This window comes from Falco rusticolus, chromosome W (assembly GCF_015220075.1).
Source record: "Falco rusticolus isolate bFalRus1 chromosome W, bFalRus1.pri, whole genome shotgun sequence".
Lineage (NCBI taxonomy): Eukaryota > Metazoa > Chordata > Aves > Falconiformes > Falconidae > Falco > Falco rusticolus.
In genome coordinates this window covers 3,683,445-3,703,734 of record NC_051209.1, presented here as the reverse complement: position 1 = coordinate 3,703,734, position 20,290 = coordinate 3,683,445, and the positions used below count along the sequence as shown (strand labels likewise).

The window sequence follows — 20,290 nt, the reverse complement described above, 5'->3', positions numbered from 1 at the left end:
AACCTGATTGAAATGTACAAATGTACACATAAAATAAAGCTAAAATTGGTAATTAAGTGATAAAAAAAAAAAAGGAATGAAAAGTCCATAACATGTTAAAGCAAGCTTTTGAAAAACAAAAATGGGGAATTACAGAGGACGGAGACAGTGGGTTTGACATTGATAATGTGCAGCTGTGATCCTGCAGCAAAGAAGTAAATAACTTTGAGGGAGTATGAATAGAAACTTGGATGAAACAGAGACAAAAGAGGAATGTGATCTAACCTCGATAAGGAAACAGCGTGAACAGCAGAGAGTAGCCTATAGTGAACAGCAGCTGGGTGCATGGACAGTAGAGTTTGACCAATAATAAACCTTTTAGCAGCACATGTACAGAGTATAAACTTACAAAAGCTGTAACTAACTAACAATAAAGGTCTTTTCTTCATCCTTGCAAAGTCTGTGCCTCAATTGCCACATCTCCCCATGTAATGGCAACAGTTGCCAGGGCCCTGCAGCAACAACTAGGCCATGAGTACTGTCCCAACAAGGTTGTTAGCAGCACCAGTGGCCCCACCAGACTACTGGGACCCATCCACAGGAGCCAGGCTCCACCAGGAATTAAAAAGCTGCAGGAAGGAAAGGGAATGTGGAAGGGCTCCAGATTTTTTGCCACTGAGGGTAGGCAAGATCCTGCCATTCCACTGAAGCCCGAAGGTGCCACACCCCTGGCATGCTGCCAGCTAGGACAGCCTCTCCTTTAGCACCATTAAGATTTCAGATCTAGCTGAAAGGTGTCACAGCCCACAAAAAAAAACCAAACCCAAAACAAACAAACAAAAAACAACCACCAGGGCAGATGGCGGACTCCAGCCACTAGACTGCTGTGCCAACTGCCTGGGAGTAGGAAGCTGGTGTGTGGGGCTGCCCTGCCAGATGGCATGGAGAGCAGTCTAGCTAGCAGGAAGCAGAGCAGTGAGAGGAAAGGGAGGTGGGCAGAGTCCAGGCAAAGCAGGGGCCCATTGTTTCCACAGACGCGAGGAATTTCTATCTAGGAAGCATGCACTGGGCAGGCAGCAAGGAGAGGAAGAGAACAAGAGGAGACAACAGCATGTGAAGTAGAAGGAAAAGTCACAGGAGTGTGCAAGGCAGGAACTGCTCCCCCCCACCTGGACACCCATCCAAAGGAAGCCAAAAAACCTCTCAACCCCAGCTGTGGGGCTGGCCCACTGATGTACAGAATTAAACTCTGTAACTTGAAAGTTATAAAGTAGGTATGTTTATTGCGTGCAGATGCATGGGGGATCGCTCCACCACAGGCGTGCATGCCTGAAGTGACGAACTATCTCATATTTATACAATAAAACAATGAATATTCAATTAACATATATACATACTCATTACCTAAACCCATCTACTCTCGCTTCGTATGCTAATTAGCTTATCAGTCCTGTGTTCTTGCGCAAATTCTTCCAAGATTTGTGGGCAGGGGTCTTCGGGATGCGGGCAGTGGTCTTTGGGAGGAAGGCCATATGTCTTCGTCATGGTGTACTTCTCACCCTTTGTCTGGAATGTGATGGTCTTGCAAGTTTGCAGTGTTCTTATCAGTCTGAGCTAACTTATATATCCTTGTCGACCATCTGTTTCTCATTCTTGTTCCTTATAGTCGCTCCCTCTGGATAACATTGGAATGTTTCTTATCCTTTATAAATAGGCCCCTTGTTAGAGGAAAGAAAGACAGACTTCTTCCATTAGTTATTTTCTTCAAACTATATGGTTACGTGATCTAATTACTATACCTACATTCTTTGGGTAAATATATAATTACACTTGATGTATTGTCCCTATTCCGTACAATTTCTTCATATCACCACAGGCAAACGGCATGCTGCTGCCTGGGGCATAGCTAACAGCCTGCAGCCAGCAGTCTGCCGGGCAGCACAACCCGTGGCCTGACAGTGCAGCCCCATGCAGGCGGAGGGACCAGGCTCCTGGCACCCCACCGGAAGGCCGTCACGCGGCAGGCCACACCACAGCTGCGAGCTCTCCCACCAGCAGCTAGCCCCCGCACCCAATGCCCCATAGGGACCCCCAGCCTGGGCGGGGTGAGAGGAGGGTAGTGGTCCCATCCCTCACCTCAGCGCGGCACCACCCGGCCGCACCGCTTCCAACGCGCCACCAGTGACGTCACCCGCCTCCCAGCAGTGTCCCAGGGCTGACACGGCGCGTGGGCAGTGGGAGCGCACGGCGGCCGTGTGCTTAGGGGAACATGTCCGGGTGTACCTGGATGCTGGTTCTTTAGTGGTCTAGGCTATGCTGGGTAGGGGCTCGGGGGTGCGAGCAGTGGGCAGAGCACGACCCAGGGTGCAGGCGCAGGGCCGTGCCGCTCGCGCGCCAGTCAGCGTGCAGCCCTGGGCGTGGGCCTGAGATGCAGGGGGGACCAGACAGAGCACAGCCCCGGGGTGCCGTGCTGAACCGTGCCGCCTGGCGGCGCGCGGTATCTCGACCCATATGCAGCAGGAGGGCGGTGGAGCGGGAAGTGGGTGGGGTTGTCTCACTCCGCACAGCATTGGTGGGGCCTCTGCGCTGTTCTTGCTTACGCACAGGTAGGTGGCAGAGGGCGGCATAGGGTTCCGGTAACTAGCAGCATCCCGTCTCCCGGGGGCTGCTGGAAGCGGATGTCCTAGGGGGATCCCCTCGCTTACAGGGAGGAGCAGCGTCTCGGTTACCGGGGTCGAGCCCTTCCCGCTCCTATTGAGGCGCCTCCCCAGGAAGGAGAGGCTGCGGTCATCCCAGGGGCTTCTAAGGGGATGCTCACGCTTTAGCCTGGTTTTGGGGCGTGCCCTAATGCCCCTGGGGCTGGTAGCACCCTCCTGCAGGGCACCGGCACCAGCTGGTGCTGGTGACCCCGGGGTGGTGTGTGCAGGCACGGCTGGGCTGGGCCTAGCCTTTGGCTCGGCCTTGGCTCCATTAATCCTGTCTCTGTCCTTGTCCTGCCCCAAAATAGCTGCTACAGGCCTCAGCCTGAAGTCAGTGCTCACCAGGCCCTCCCTGGTTGGCATCCCTGCCTCGGGGGTCCCCCGGGACTGAGTGGGAGAGGCCTGGGTGTGGCCATGGGCCTTCAAACCAGGGGGGTGAGTTTTGGCACTGGTCGGTTACAGCAGTGAAGCTTTCCTACTGCCTGCCCTGCCTGTACATGGGGGGAAGGAAATGGGAAAGGTGTCTCTGACCTATAGTGTATTTTTGGTTGGGGATGCTGGAGGACATGCTCCCTACAGCTGTGACACAGCTAGGGGAGGTAACCCCAGCAGCTCCTGATGATCATCCTGGCACAGAAGGCTGATTGCAGCCCCTCCAGGATGGGGTTGGGGTGGGTGCTGTGGAGCACGACTGACCCCCAATGGGTCCCCACCATACCCTGGCTGGAGCAGCTAACCAGGCAAGGGAAACCCTGTCACATCCTCTGCCTCTTCCCTGCCCAGCCTTGTTCTATGATGGCTCCTGCCTGCACTCCTGCAAGCTCTCCAGCTCTTTGAATCTGCTGGCAGGATGTCTACATGCTTCTGCCATGGCTTATTGCTGGCTGTTAGACCCATGTTTGGTAGCAATAATTGTTTACTCCCTTCTCCACTATCCCTGTGCCTTTCTGCTGAGAAGGGTAAGGGATATATTTTTTGGGATCTTTAGCTTTGCTGGAGCTCACAGGTTGCCCAGTAGAGGGTCTAAACTCCCCCCTCCCCTGCAGGCCATGGAGTGAAACCCCCCATGTCCTAAATGAGTGGCTCCTACTGTGCAGCATACATGATGGTGTGCAGTGAGCTGGTTTCAGCTGGGATAGAGTTAATTTTCTTCCTAGTAGCTGGTGCAGTGCTGTGTTTTGGATATGGTGTGAGAACAATGTTGATAGGACACTGATGGTTTTAGTTGTTGCTGTGTGATGTTTATACTGAATCAAGGACTTTTCAGTTTCTTGGGCCTTGTCAGCCAGAGGGCTGGAGGGGCACAGGAAATTGGGAGGAGATATAGCTAGGACAGAAGACTTGAACTAGACAAAGAGGTATTCCATACCATATGACGTCATGCTGAGTATATAAACTGGGGGAAGAAGGAGGAAGGGGGGGACATCTGGCATTATGGCGTTTTGTCTTCCTGAGTAACCGTTACATGTGATGGAGCCCTGCTTTCCTGGGGATGGCTGAGCACCTGCCTGCCCATGGGAAGTGGTGAATTAATTCCTTGCTTTGCTTTGCTTGTGTGCATGGCTTTTGCTTTACCTATTAAATTGTTCTTATCTGAACCCTTGAGTTTTACATTCCTTTCTGATTCTCCTCCCCATCCCTCTGGGTGAGGGGAAGTGAGAAAGCGGCTGTGTGGTACTTGGTTGCCAGCTGGGGTTAAACCACGACATCAGCCGAGTGTGCAGCTTGCTTGCTGACTGGCAGCAGCAGGAGCTTGGTGCATCCTGAAGTTGTACATCCTGGCAGATTTGGGGAAGGGGAGCAGGAGGTCTGGGGAACAGGGACCTGTGGGACGCCCTCCTTTTCACTAGCTGAGCATGCCATCCTCCTGCCCTTGCTCGTCCCTGTGCCTGCCTTTGTGGTGGGCAGCCCAGAGGTGCTGCTGTTTGTGTCCCCTCCCTTTTGAGGGCAGGATATGCCCATCAGGAGTGGACAGGCCTAGGGATGTGTGGGAAATGAAGCAGTTAATGGCCAGAGCTGCTTCACCCCAGTGCTGGTGAGATTGTGGGCTGCCTGCAGCTGTGATTCCACTGCCAGTCCCCTGCCTGTTTCCCATGCCGAGCAGGGCTGCCTTCCCTGCAGGGGCAAGAGGATGCTCCTGCCCTAGCTGTGGGTAATAGCTGGGTGGTTGCAGAGGTGCTGTGGGGCTGGGCTCATCAGCCACTTATGTTCCCCAGGGGCAAGCCTGGCCCCAGCTGGAAGAAACCATCTCAGAGTCTAATGTGGCCACACAGCTGGGAAAGAGAAAGCGGGCTGAATTGGCTCAGCAGTGTGCAGCATTGTCACTGGCCAGGGCTGTTGACTCAGCCTTCCCATCAGCATGAGGCTGAGCCACCCATGCCCCCAGTGCCTGCTGTGCCTGTATATGCTGGTCACATAATGGAGGACCTGTCCAGAGCTGGGTCCAGCTTTTTGCTGGGTTAATTTTTGACCCATTTCCTTCTGCTGTTGTGCAAATTCTGGTGTGCAGGCAGAGCTGCTGCTGGCAGGAGTTGCAGTGGCCTGGGACCTGCCTGGCTATGCTGACAACCGTGCTGGCTGGGCAGGCAGCCCCATGCCTGCAAAAAGCCCTGGCAGTGGGGAAGTTTTCAGCTGATAATGCTTCCTGCAGCCAGCTTCCAGCACTGCTTCACCCCCAGCCCAGGGGTGGTCCAGAGTGGGGCCTTTCCAAAATTAGATTTGGCATTGCTGTAAAAAAACCCCTCGACCAACCAACAAACCCAAACCTAATGCAGAGTCTCCCTTAGAAAGGGCACGTTAAAAACTTGAGAAGTTGTTGTGTTTGAAGATTTGTGGCTTGTTCTGGAAACTTGCTGTGATTGTGCTGGCAGGCTGCTTTGATGCTATTAAATTTTGGTTGGTGTTTTTTGGTTGGTTTTTTTGTTCTTTTTTAAGATAAAAAATATATGTGTCTGTTCTCGCAGTGCTAAACTCAGCCAATACAAATATAGCAGTTACATCATGTGATAGAAAACTCACACTCAGTGGTTCCTTGGGCTGGTGTGGTGCTGGCTCTCTGCAGCTGACCCTACTTGTACTGGCCCTGCCTTTAAGCAGAGCCCCAATCCAGGAGACCTCCACCACTGTGATGGTTTTGCTTGCCTAGTGCAGGGTGAAATGGAGGCAGCTGGGACAGCTCCCAAGGGGGATGTACCCCACCAAGAACTCTTCTGCCCCCATTTTGAGATCATCTCAGGAGCATGCTCATGGCTCAGAGGGTTGCACGCAGCTTGCCATAAAATGCAGAAGTGCCTTAATTTGGCTGCCAGCTGGCTGGCTTGCTGTTCCAGTGCCTTATCTGTCTTTGCATACCAACAACCGATTGCAGACAGGTTTGCTTGCTCTGGAGGCAAGCTAGCGCAGAAATTTGGTGTGTGTTCATCGAGACTTGGTTGGTTGGTTTATTTTTTTCTTTTCAGAGAGACAGCTTGAATTTTGCTGTCCTTTTCCTTTATTTTTCTGGTTTGCAGCACCAGGTTCCCGTGTTGTCCTGTCCCTTACATCTAGTCCAGCTTTTCTTTCCTCATCTGGTACCTGGAGGGGAGAGGTCTGCAGGGGCCGAGCCCTTCATCGGTGCCCTCACAGGAGGAAGTGTGTGGGCAGATTTTCAAACCCCATGTGATTAATTGCCACATTTGCTGACAAATCTCTCCAGGGTTTAAGGAGGTGTACTTCTTACGCAGCAGAGAGTGTTTCTGCTTTAGATGCTATCAGCAAAGTTCAACTGCCAGAGCCTGAACTATTTCCGTAGAATATGAGAATTAAAATGAACCATCTATCTCCCTTTCCTCCAAGGACTTGCTTGATGTTGTAAGCATCTTCCCCTCTAAGCTCTGTCGTATTTGTAAGAGTTCAGGAGTAGGAAGGCTTGAGCAGTCATCCTCCTGCGAGGTCTTGGAAAGCGCAGTGGCCCTTGTGAAGGGCATGCAAAGGGGTGCCTCTGGTACAGCACCTGATTTTGGGTGGCTCTGGGAGGACAAGAGGAGGCTGCAGAAATGACCAGGGCAGGAGTGACACTGGCATGGCCTGGCTCCTCTCGGTTCCTCTCTGCCATATGGCATCCTCCCCTCCTCTTCCTTCATGGTCTCTGGCCTTGTCCTGGTGGTGGCATGTTCTCCTTTTCCTGCAGAGGGACAGAGAGCAGCTTTATGCTCAACTCGAGGATATTTTTAGATCTAGAGAAGAGTACTGGCCTGGTGACCACAGCAGCCTGCCCTGTGTAAGAAATATTCAAAAAGCCCTTTCTATGGCAGGGTGTTCCTCATCCCTTCAGTTCTGCAGCTTTGCTGGTGTTTTTGGGTGGACAGCAATGGCACACATAGGTGCCTCTGTTGCCTCCCGCTGCCAGCAGACTCCCTTGCTCCAGACCCAAAATGCATTTAATTCCTCATCAGCAGAGTCAGTGGGGGCCATGGGCCTCCACAGAAACATTTCTGAACAGCTTAGGAATGTGGAGCTGGAGTGGCTCCATGTGCTGGCAGAGGTGGTAAGCTCCTCTGTCCCTGCCTCCCACCCAGCTTTGTGGCTCTGCAGGAGCAGGACCCCTGCCCTCCGTCTCTCCTTGCTCTGACTTACTCCTGCCCAAAATTGGATGCAGGAACTTTTTATCCATGACAGGTCCAGCCCCTAGCCTGCTTGGGTCCACAGTTGGAAACAGCCCGCACCAGTGTGCCCCCTTCCATGGGGGACTGAAGCTGGCAGCACCAGGCAGCGATGCACAGGCTTGCTATCTGCTGCTGTGGTGCAAGGCAGGTGAGGGAGGCTGCTAGCAACCCTTGCCCAAGAACCTTCCTGGGCCAGGCTGAGGATGCATGTGGTCAGCAACCTTTCCCTGACAGCCATAATAGGAGGCCTGGTAGGAGAAAATCAGTCTAAGAGGACAAGCAGATATGGTGCATCCTGCCAGTGCTCTTGTGTCTTCCTACCAGCTGGGGTTTAAGGAAAAGGCAGCCTGGGTCAAAACAGAGCAGGGGATTCCTTCCCCATGAGCAGGCTCTCAGGGAGAGGAAAAGGGGTGTAACTACTGGAGAGTGTCAGGTTGGGGCCGGCTGGGGACTGGGGATGCTAAGAAGGGCACGGAGAAGGACCTGGTACAGGGACCCCAAGGCATGTAGCAACCTGGGAAAGCACTGAAAGCTTCTGCATGGTGCATAAACCCAAAGGAAAGGGCTCACCCTACAAGCCACAGCAGGCAAGTGTGTGGGCTTATTTACAACCTCCTTTTTTTATTTCTTTCTGATTTTGCTTTGCTGTAAGAATATCATTATTCTAATTAGATGTTATTAAACCTGGTGTTTCGGAGCCCTGTTGAGGGGTGCTTGCTCTGAAGCTGATTTATGCAATCTTTCAAGCTTGAAGCTGATCCTTCAAGCTGGGCCCAGATTGGGCCCCATTTCAGATGGCATGGTGCAGCTCTCATGTGCCCTTGCAGCATGAGCTGCAGCAGCTGGGTCACTTGCCCTCCTGCACATGGGCTCCCCTGCCCTGGGTTTGTGCCACAGCTGCTGCCGTAGACCCCAGTCTTCAAGCACCAATGTGGGTACTCAGCATGAGTGGTGCTTTCCCCAGGTAATTATTTTTAATGGGTGGGTTCAGTGCCTGGTGCCCTTATCTTCTCTGAGTGATTCCAGGCTTTTCCATCCCTTCAGGTCCCTTTGTGCTCAGGCTTCCAGCTCAGCACTGTCTGCTGGTGACATGGGGAGCCCTGATAGCCAGGGCAGGGCCCTACGAGCTCCAGGTCAAAGCTTGGTTTTCCTCTTGTGGCTTCTTTGTCACGGCAGGTTTAATTATAACCCCTTCCATCTCACTTTCCTGTGTTCCTGCACACTCGCTTCCTTCTTGCTGACAGCATCTCCACTAAGTACCAGCTGTTGTCACTCCTGCAGACAAGCAAAATAGGCTTTGGGACCTTGGGACGGGGAGACGAGGGTCCCAACGCTGGCCAGAGACCCCGGGGTCAGCATGGAGTTGGAAAGCAGGGACCCCCTTGTGGGCTCACCAGTACAGGGTGCAGCCCTTGCTTGCTGCTAGAAGCCAGGTCCCAGCTTTTGGGGAGAAGAGGTGCTGCTGGAGGAAGTACCCTGCACATTGGACGGGACCATACAGCGACAGTAGTCAGAGCTAACCTGGCTGTCTCCTCCAGCAGGTGACATAGGAGTGGGGAAAGCTGAGCCACCACCATGGTTGCCCTCTCACTGAAGATCAGCATCAGCAATGTGGTGAAGACGATGCAGTTTGAGCCCTCTACCATGGTGCATGATGCCTGCCAGATGATCTGTGAGCAGCTGCCTGAGGCCCAGATGGGACAGTGTAAGTCTGTGATGGGGCTGTCCGCTGTACTTCTGTGCCAGGGCCACTCTGGCTTGGCTCCTGGCATGTCACTGGCTTCCCTTTCCTCTCTTGTCCCCATGCCTGTCTGGGTTTTCCCAGCCAGCACAGAGCAGTGGGGGTGTGGGGGGAGCAAGGTCCAAGTCCTCCTGTCTGGTTGAGGCAAGAGGCTGAGCTCATTGGGCTCCCTCCTTGACACCCCAGAAGAAATTTGGGAGCTTGGGAGACAGGAAAACACATTTGGAAATGAAATGTTCATCAAGCTCTTTGAGCCTGCTGCCCTTTCTGTCTCTGTTCCTCTCTCCTACTTGGATTAATCACCACTAGCCAGGACTAGGTGGGTTTAAACAGTTACAAGGGTCGTAGCAAGCATTAATAAACCATTTAAGTTAATTTTTTCTTTCTTGGGGAATATATAGTCCTCGGTCAGGTCTGTCTGCCCTGGCAGCTCTCTGTCAGACTCTGTGCTGGTGCTCCATTACCTTGCTAAGCTTTCTCAGCTCTAATATCTCCCTGCTGCTGCAAGGCTCAAAAGTAAGCTTATGGCACATGAGCTCATGATGCAATTCATGCCCACATGGATGTGGTCTGTCCCCAGCGGGGTGTGGGGGTGTGGGGGCTTGAAAACGGGACATCATCTTGGGGGCTTTCCTGGATCCCTGCCGCCTCCAAAAGTGGCTCTGCCACTGAGGAGTCTCTGCCACTGAGGAGAGCTATGCATTGGGCAGGTAGCAAACAGGAGGTCAGGAGTTGTGGGAAGAGGAGAGAAAGGGGAGTATGGTGACATCTGGGAACTGTAAATTCCTCATGGATGAAAGGTAATGCCTTCTCATGGGGTGCCCAGCTGGCCCGTGGGGGACAGTCTGGCAGATCACAGCTTTCAGTTTCAGAGAGGGACTGGATGTTTTTATGTGGATGCAGGGCTTTAATGGTATTGGAAGAAGCATTGCATTTTCCTGCTCCTGGGTGTGAGCCAGCCTGCTTATGTTAAAAAAAAAAAAAAAAAAAGGCAAGGGGAAAGCCTTAAAGGGAACTGGGAACTGCTTATTCCCAAGTTCCTTTTCAGTTGCTCACAGCTTTTCTTTTCCCATCTGTTCCTTGCAGCTTTTGTGTCTCTTAGCTCTTCTTACTCAGTGACATTCGGGGGTCCCTTTTTGAGCTGCCCTGGTTTATTTGTGACCTTTGGACTGGGGGAGCTTCGGTGTAGGTTTCCAGCCCAGCTCTTGCTGTCTGAGGAAGCACCTCTCCCTACCCAAGCTATGGATCTGGGCCAAGCTGCTCAGTTTTCAGTGCTTTAGAATTATCCTCTTAGAATTTGCTTTGAAAATAGTGCTTGCTTTTTTTTTTTTCCCAATTAAAAAAAAAAAAAAGAAGGCAAACCTCAGTGATTTTTTTCTGCTCCCTGTTTAGTAGGTAGGATCCTAACTGCAGTGTTAGCCAGGCAGGAGTGAGGTGCTTGGGAATTTGTCCCTCCCCCACAGAGAGCTGCCAATGAGATGACTCATTATAAATTTAGCAGTCAGCCAAGACAGCCTGTGGCACTGGATTGCTGGAAAGGTGGAGAAGGACCTTTCCCAGGGGAAAGCCTGGCCTCTTGCAGCAAGAAGACGCAGCCATCCCCATGGGTCCAAATTGGGGTGCCACTGCCTGGGCATCAGCAGCAATGCTCTCACTGGGTACCCCAGCCCTGAGGGAGCAGAATTTGGTGAACAGCACTTCTACACTTTCTCATCACCTCTGAGACTATGTAAGCTTTGATCCTGTCCTCCTTCAGCCTCCTCCCCAAACTGAGGAGTCCCAGCTCCTTTAGTCCCTTGTACCAAAGCTCCATCATTTAAGTTGCCCCTCTCTGTATCTTTTCACACTCTGCTCTGTCCTTCTGGGGAGATGCAGATCATACCACCACAGAGTACTCAGTGTGGATGTGCCTAGGTTTTATACACCAGTTTCCAGCACCCTTCCTGGTGATGCCCAGCGTTTTACTACCTTGCTTTGGCCACTGCTACATGTTGCACTGAAGATTTCAGAGAGCTGTCGACCACGACTCCAAGCTCTTCCTTCAGTTGTGGTCAATCCCAAGTTTGGCATTGTGTAGGCATGCTTCAGATGATTTTTTCTGTAGATAACTATGGTAAAACATGTACCTTGAGGCTTGCTTGCCATCTTTCTGCTGGGCTTCAGCATGCACAGTACTGCTGTGCTTCATGTGCTAGGCTGCAGCACATCCCTGGGCACAGGCTGGCATCTTGGTAGCCCTGTCCTGCTCAGGATTACCCTAGCAGAGACTTTACCTATTTTTCAGCCAATGATTTTGGGCTGTTCCTCTCGGATGAAGACCCAAAGAAAGCTGTTGCGACGGAGGGAAGACACAGTCACTCAATATGAGTGATCAGCAGACTTCGTTTATTGTCTCTTACAGTCACCTTTTATGCCTTCTTATAATTAGCTCATACATATTACAAAAGTTAAGCTCATTATTGGTTAGTTGCCTAAATACCAAGCCCACCCCTAGTTTCTCTTCTGTAGTTTTCTGTTCCCACCTGCAACATTCTTTTCCCACCAAAATCTTCCTGTTATTGTGTAACAAGGACAGCCAAAGACAGTGTATTTTGCTTTACTTCAGATAAGCTGAGAGCGATGTGCATTTTTGTCCAGCCAGCTGGACTATGTCTATGTGACCCTTTTCAGCTAGCCAGTTATCCACAATTCCCCCGTTTTTATTTTGGGCGACATAGGCTTGGTTGACCATTTTCAATAACAGTGTTTTAACACAGGAAAATACACAGCCAACTTATAAAATGTCAGTTCAGAAGTATAATTCCTGAAATACTTGAAAAATAAAGTTAGCTTGAAGCTTTAATTTAGATGCTCTTTCTGTTCCAGTGATATAAAAAGTTTAAAAAATTCAAAGGTAATTTTAAAGTTCTGAACATGGACTAATGCAAGCTCAAAACCCCAAAAGAAACCAAACTGATGTTTGACTAGGAATATTTGCAAATATTTTAGTGGAAAATCCCTGACCATTAACAATTTTTTGTCCAAATAACAACTGCCCTTATGCAACCAACCAGTCCATACATTTTCTGAAGAATACCTCATTGATATCAAAGAATTAACAAAGGGAAAAAATTAGTTTTAAGCTATATACATTCATAAGTGGATTTTTCAATAGTTACATACAGATTTACACACTAAGCCATAATGGCTTGTAGGTGATACACACAAGAAGAGTACGTTGCTTATCTGTCTGAATGTCTATGCTAAATTTGACAACTGTGCCACAAGCCAAGCCTACATGGGTGCTGTGTTATGCACGTTCCTTAACAAACAGAAGTATAATAGGTAAATTCCCAAGATCTAGTCCCCAACCTAATTATATTATTTTGTAGCCAATTAAGGAAAATAACACAAATGTGCATATCTACATGTGCACACACCTTTTAGTTCAGAACCAATCTGTGATATAAGGCCTTAGCCTTATGGCATCATCAAATCTTAACGAGTACAGTAATTAAAAATGCAGTCTTACTGTAAGTGCGATTTATGCTGACATTCCCTCAAATGCTACACGTGAGTATTTCTCACTCAACTGCCTCAAGGTAAAATAGTAGTACTCGTTAATATGTATTAAAAAATCATTAATTCTCTACAATAGCAGTTGACTTCCATAACACTATGTAAGCAAAAGAGGCCTAAGATGGGTTTTCTGAATACTAACAATTTATTTTAGACTGTCTAAACTCAGGTCTTGAAAGATTTCACTCTGCCAGACGTAGAAACACTGTTGCACTCCAGTTGTGATATCCCTTTTCCCAAGTTGTCACATGCACATCTTGCTCAAGCAACATTATTGTTAAAGTTTCTCTCTGCTACATAAAAGCATATTGCACTTGTAGATATAAAAGACAGCACCCTTACTTAGATTATTACCTTATTACCTCATAACTCTTAGTATACCTTGTATCTCTGATTTCATCACTTCAAAAATTCACCAGAAGCAGATAAAACCACAGCATCAGACTAAACTACACCTTAACTGCTGATTCAAATAAAGGCATTCTCTTCCACATATGCCTAATGCTTACAAATAATTTTGGCTGGTTTTGATCAAAAAACTATTATTACAATAATGATCAAAAATAATAATCCCATTTGCAAAATGCCTTTAAGCCAGCCTCCTAGTCCCAACCAATTTCCACATTCAGAATACAGCATAAATACAGAATACAGAATAAATTATCTCCATCAAGGCAAAAAGGCTTCTCTTTAAGCACAGAGATGTTTGCTAGGTCAAGGCAGAAACCCATTTCTTGTAGGTGACATCTGAAGCACCTTTTTTTTTTTTTTTTTTTTGGTGGGTTTGTAATCAAGTCCGTATTTTTCCTTGAGAAGCTTAAGCTGTTCCTCTTGTTTCAGGAGTGTTTCCAACTCTGATTTGTCGAATAGGTCCGTATTTCCCAAAGATATCATACATTTCCTCCGCTGTGATTTCATACGGCAGGTTCCGAATATAAAGGATCCGATTGACCTCTGGGGGCAGCCAGATGTCAGCTCGCTTGGCCGCTTGCATTGCCATGGCGCCGATCGGAGCGGGGGGGGTGGAGGGGGGGGGTGCAGCCTCGGAGAGAAACCGCGGCCGGGACGGGGCCTGCCGGACCGCACGCCGCCGCTCGCCGCTGCCGCGGGGGTCCCGGATGCTATCCCATGCGTTAATAACCCGGGTAATTCCTTTTTACAATCTATGTCCCGAACGCTCCGCTTTTCTAAAAAGCATATGAGCGAATCATACGTCGCTTGTCTCTCCATACCTTCGTCAGCGCTGTTGCAGCCTTTGCGAGACTTCGGCGACGCGTGGCCGGCGGGACCCTCTGTAGGTGCTCCCGGGCGCGGGGACTGTGCCCTTCCGCCTCCTGCGCTGCTTTCAGGACCGGTACCCGAATCTCCGTCGAACCGTGGCTCGCAGGTTCAGCCCTCTCTAGGGTCCCTGTTCGGGCGCCATTTGTTGCGACGGAGGGAAGACACAGTCACTCAATATGAGTGATCAGCAGACTTCGTTTATTGTCTCTTACAGTCACCTTTTATGCCTTCTTATAATTAGCTCATACATATTACAAAAGTTAAGCTCATTATTGGTTAGTTGCCTAAATACCAAGCCCACCCCTAGTTTCTCTTCTGTAGTTTTCTGTTCCCACCTGCAACATTCTTTTCCCACCAAAATCTTCCTGTTATTGTGTAACAAGGACAGCCAAAGACAGTGTATTTTGCTTTACTTCAGATAAGCTGAGAGCGATGTGCATTTTTGTCCAGCCAGCTGGACTATGTCTATGTGACCCTTTTCAGCTAGCCAGTTATCCACAGAAAGCGATCTGGCTGGAGGCTGGGAAAGCTCTGGACTCTGGACTACTACATGCTTCGCAATGGGGTAAGCATCCTTCCCACATCCTTCCAGCTGGTACCCACCTTGGCTCTGTGGTCAGAAATGCACACAGTGGGGAGGTGTTGCAGGTGCCTGCCCTGCTGCCTTGCATTGTGCCTGGATGTACCCAATGTCCCCCTCCCAATTGCACTGGGAAGATGGGAGCTGTCAGCACAGTGGCAGGATGCGGGTGCCCTGCACCTGTGCTGCTGCTGGGATCTGTGCTCTGTTGTGCTCACAAGACACCATGGAGTACAAGAAGCAGCAGTGGCCCCTGAAGATCCACATGCTGAATGGAACAGTGAAAACAATAATGGTAGATGACTCCAAAACAGTCATAGACATGCTCGTGACAATCTGTGCCCAGATTGGTGAGAGGAGGGAGCAGCAGCAAGGGGAAGAAAGGGAAGTGGGGAGAGATGGAAGCGTCTGGTGGGGGGGTACCAGGGTACTGGCAGCAGCTCTGCAGCAGATAGCCTGGCAGTAGGGACGTCTGAAGGACGCATGATTCTGGGGAGGGGACACCGCTCTGCACCCCTGTGTTGCTCTATGCTCTGTATTTGGCAGCGATGTCATGTTGAGCTCAGTCCTTTGTGCTCCTGCAGGCATCATCAACTACGATGAGTACTCACTTGTTCAGGAGATTATGGAAGAGAAGAAGGAGGAGATTACTGGCACCCTCAAGAAGGACAAGACTCTGCTGCGAGATGAGAAGATGGAGAAGTTCAAGCAGAAGTTGCACACAGATGATGAGTGTACATGCCTGCACATGCTGGTTATGCTAAGTCAAGGATTTTTTGGTTCCTTGGGCCTTGCCAGCAAGAGGGCTGGAGGGGCACAAGAGACTGGGAAGGGACACAGTCAGGTCAGCTGACCTGAACCAGCCAAAGAGTATTCCATACCATGGGACGTCATGCTTGGTATATAAACTTGAAGGGTTATTTGGGGGAGGGTGGGGTGGGGTGGAGGGATTGTTGCTTAGGTACTGGCTGGGCATCAGTCAGCCAGTGGTGAGCAGTTGTACTGTGCATCACTTGTTTTTCTTTCTCCCTTTGAATTTTATCCTTTTCCCCACCTTTTCATTATAACTGTTGTTATTGTTCTTGTTGTTGGTCTTACCTTTTTTATTCTGTTAAAATTATTAAATTGTTCTTATCTCAACCCTCAAGTTTTACATTCCTTTCTGATTCTCCTCCCCATCCCTCCAGGTGAAGAGGGAGTGAGCAAGTGGCTGTGTGGTGCTTGGTTACTGGCTGGGATTAAACCATGACAATTGCCCAGTTGATTGTCAGCTACATCAACATCATCCTAAAAAAGGTGAGGATGTGCTGGGAAGGGCAGCTAGGTGCTAATAACCATCTCCCCTCTGGAGAGGGGTGCAGGGTGCTCCTTCCAACTATCTCCAGACAGCCATTGGCACATGGTGCTGCTGGGGGGGGGGGATGGGACCTCATGTCCCTGGTATGGTGTCTGGGCTGCGGGAGGAGGGGGAGGCTGGGAGGTGTGTGCTGGCTGACATGTTTTCTCTTTCCCTCCACAGAAAAAGAGCAAAACCCACTTTGGACTGGAGGGGGATGAGGAGTCTACCATGCTGGAAGACTCCATGTCTCCAAAGAAGTAAGTTCTCTAGGAGTAAGTTAGCTGCCAACCAGAAGTTGAATACAGAGCAAGTTCCATCCAAGCTTGCAGCACAACGTGTCTGGAGGAAGAGCTGCCAGTCCTTTGGCAGCAGCGCTCCTGGAGAGCCTGGTACCAGGGCTGTGGGCATCCCTTGACCTGGTATTTCTCCCTGATTCAGGTCAACCGTCTTGCAGCAACAGTTTAACCATTTAGGCAAGGTGGAGCTGGGCTTGGTTGCCCTGCCAGCCATCATGCGGACAGGGGCTGGAGTGTCAGAAAACTTCCAAGTGGGCATGATGCCGCAGGCTCAACTGCAAATCACTAGTGGCCAGATGTACTGAGGGCACATGCCTCCCCTGGTAAGCTCTCCCCATGTCCACCATGGGGCACAGACTCTGAGAGGTGTCTGTCAGGCTCATGTAGACCCATCCATTTGGGTCCATGGCCAGGCATTTGCTTGCCATGAAGAGCAGGGGCTCTGTGCTTGCTGGCCTGGCTGAGCTGCTGTCCTTCTGCAAACTTGAGCTCCACCCTGGTGTTTTCCCCTGGCTGGCAGCCAGTCTCTCCTTCAGGTTGTGCCACCCCAAGCTCCTGTGCCCAGCCAGCCCCACCAGTGCCATGGTTTGCAGCAAAGCCTTGTGCCTGGTGTTGGTTCTGCTCCCCTGCATCCTTCTCCGCAGCTGGAGAAGCATTCAAAAAGGTCCCTCTGTATCTGCTCCCAAAGAGCTGCCTAGCTGCAGGACTCATACCCACTCTGGGGAGATGCTTTGCAGTGGGCTGGGGCATTTCCCAGGGGGAGGTGCAGAGGGGAGACCCCCTTTTTGCTGGATGCATTCCCCTTTTGTGGTGGTGCTTGCCTAGAGTGCTGTCATCAACAGCATGTTATGCATGTTGTGAGGGGGTGATGTGTAAGCTGAATATTTGAGCCTGGATATGGAGCCCCTGGCATACCTCAATCTGTCCCTTTGTTGCAGACTTCAGCCTAGCAAGCCCTAGTTGGCAACATCAACTCCAGCATGCAGGCTGTGCATGCAGCCCAGGCCACGCTGGATGACTTTGAGACCTTGCCACCCCTTGGGCAGGATGCTGTGAGTGCCAGGTGAAGGAAGGTGTGCTGGAGGGAACCTTGATGAAGGTTGCTGGTGAGGCTAGCCACATTCCTAGGAGGGGTGTTGGCAGATCCCAGGAAGATCTGCTGCCTGCAAAAAGGTGGGGTTGTATCCAGCTCTGGGGGCAGGAGTGGAGGGGGGGCACTTGGTCAAGTCGCTTGGTCAGGATGGGCTGTGGAGTTTTGGGTGGGGACAGCTCTTCCTTCCCTCTTTCTTGTCTCCTCTCCTGCATCATTCATTCTGTGTGAGCATGGGTGCAGCTCCCCACCTCTGCGGCGAATGAAGAGACGGGACGCAGCTTGATGCAAGCAAATGTCCATGTATTAGTGATTTTCTTACAATTATATACGTTTCTACCTTCTACATATTACACACTGATTGGTTAAATCTTAAGCGTAAAAAACACTGATTGGTTGATATTTAAGGCACACCGTTAGAACAATAGGAACTTACTAGTTTATCTTGACATAGCAATGATTTCTATTCCAAGGTTAGGGAGTTTCTTTCTACGCGGCTTTCTTGATTACATATTGGCGCCATCCATTCCCTTATCTGGCTACTTGTTTCTCTGTCCGTCTGGTTGCCTCCTCAACTGTAACGGCTCAGGGGTCTGCAGTTAGCTTGTTCCTTTGCTCCCAGGGCTTGTGCCCTACAAGTTCTAACAAGTCTCTATTCATCAGGCTATCAGTACTTGGACTCTTGTCCTTGAGGCCTTGTCCTACATCTCCCCCTTCCTGTTGCACAAAAAGAACCCCTGAAATCGAGCAAAAACAAGGCACAAGTAATAGAACAAATAAAAAACCAACTAAGACATATTATCAATGTAAAAATAACCAACTGTCTTTGTTCCGTACAATTTTACAATTTCCCCTTTTTGTTTTTGAACAGCTAGTACCAGGTTTGCCATGTTCTGCAGGGCCCTTGCAAACATGACAGCAACCAAGGTAATAGCAAACAAACAATACTGCCAATTGAGTGAATGGATGCCAAAAAAGGCTGACATTTTCTCAGATTTTGATAACATGTTGCTGCAATGGGGCGCCTAAAATCCATTCAGCACATACCATCAAAATCCTCACAGCCATGTCCCTGAACCAACAACAAAAAGCAGTGGCAATTTTGACTCACATTCCTAACTGCCTACCAAACAAGGTGATTTAACTCTTTAATGCTTTCCCTGCTGTTACTCTGGATAAGAGAAGAACCCCTGCGACACGTTCCCATCATAGCCTCCTACTACATTAGCATCTACAGAAAGACAATTATCGACAAAGTGTAAACAATATCAGCTTCTTTTGGATTAACATTATACATAGATGGAAGGGCACACCAAACAAGAACTGGTTCAGTCAAAAATTTCGAAACATAGCATGCCTTCTCTGAAGAAACACTTTTACCATAACAGAGAAGCCCCTATTTACATCTCTGAGCCCGGACACAAACCGCAGCTGTATGCGCCACCAGGCTCAGGGCAGAAACCATTCATGTAGTTACATAGCTATATATCACTACAAGCATGCAGACACCTATTAAACACTAAATAGCCATGTTTATCTTTCCTATTCTCCTTCACAATACCCAGCTGTTCTCTCATCTCTTGTTAGGTCAAATATTCTCCAGCTTCCTCTCCTATATCTCTCTTCAGACATTCTCTATCCTCCTCTTTGCTTGTTAATTGCGACAAGGCAAAGGTTGTGTGTAGCTGGGTGACCATGACCTGATTTATGTTACAATCAACTAAACACTGAATACAGGAAAAAAAAGGTATGGGAGACATAAGGCAAACATCAATAAGGTGGTTAAAGATAATTATAATAAATCCTGTAATACTTTTGAGTCATGGCCCAAAGTTTCCCAGCCGTGAGAAGAGACCAAAGGCATCCTGCCCCTGGCTCTGTTGCAGATCTTTGTTTTAAGGCTTTTGAGTTTTGTATACTTTTGTAAATTAATTCACAGTGGTCACTCAGATTCACGTAACACATCCTATCAAAGTCTTCACACTTGTGTCCCTGTGCTAATAATAAAAATCAATAGCAACTCGGTTCTGTAGCAACATATGACGGACAGACTCAACATCTGTTAATAAGCCAGAGAAAAAAAAACAACAGTATTTGTAGTATTACTTTGTTTAGTAAGCTAGCAGCCTAATTTACTAAGCAAGTTAAGAGCGTGTACTATTCTTACAGAAGAGATTAGAGAAGCAAAAATGTGTTATGCTGCATTCCAGAACTCAGCCTGAGAATTACAGTCTGCTGTGAGTTCTGCGTTACAATCATTTGACACATGTTGGGGTTGCGATTGTGAAAGTTGCCCATTTACAATTTTCATTGGCATTATCACAGCTAGTTGTTTTAAAAGCAACCCTTGAGCTTCCTGATGTTCGACTTGTTGCAAAATATTCTGAAGCCAATCAATCAAGTTAGTATTAAAGTTAGTGACTCTCTAGGACCCTGCAAGACTGTGGCAAGACTCCCACATCCTGACTGCCTTAATAGCCATCTCATTCATTTGCAAACAGTTGTCCCTGGGATACCTTGCCTGAGTCACAGAATCGGCACAGTTAATTGCTCCAGCCAACTGCTCATAGTTAACAGCAATTCCCCAATTAAGGTTTTCAATCAAGGCCACTACACATAGCTCACAAAAATCAAATAACCACATCATATACTGTATCAGTTAGTACCATACAAAGCAATAATTTCCAATCATGCAGTGTGAGTGTATAAGGCTCTGCCATCACTTCAAGAAGGGACATAGCAAATGTATTATGAATCCTCCCTTCCCGCACTGCTTTGCTTAACACTTTAACAGCCTCGTATTGCACAGGCTGCCACTCTGCAGGTTGATTTGTCTGACAAAATACTGAACATGCCCTAGTGACTCCCAAAACCCATCACTTAAGTGTTTCCCACTTGCATTCCTGCCACCAGTCCCTCAGACCCCTTTCACCCTCCCCCAAAATACAATCAATGCATCAGGAGAGACAAGGGGGTGGGGGAAAGGTCTAGCTCCTTTTCCAGATCTATAGGACCTGGATCAAAAGGTTTATCAGTGTCAATAAAATCATTGTCCGAGTTGTCCTGTTCCCGTGCTTGGTCCTG

The 20,290-nt window shown here is 49.2% G+C and overlaps 1 pseudogene; it reads left to right on the top strand.

The window, feature by feature from the left end:
- The first annotated feature begins 2,526 nt into the window (after positions 1-2,526).
- The window catches only part of LOC119140911, a 53,994-nt pseudogene continuing 36,230 nt past the window's right edge, over positions 2,527-20,290 (top strand).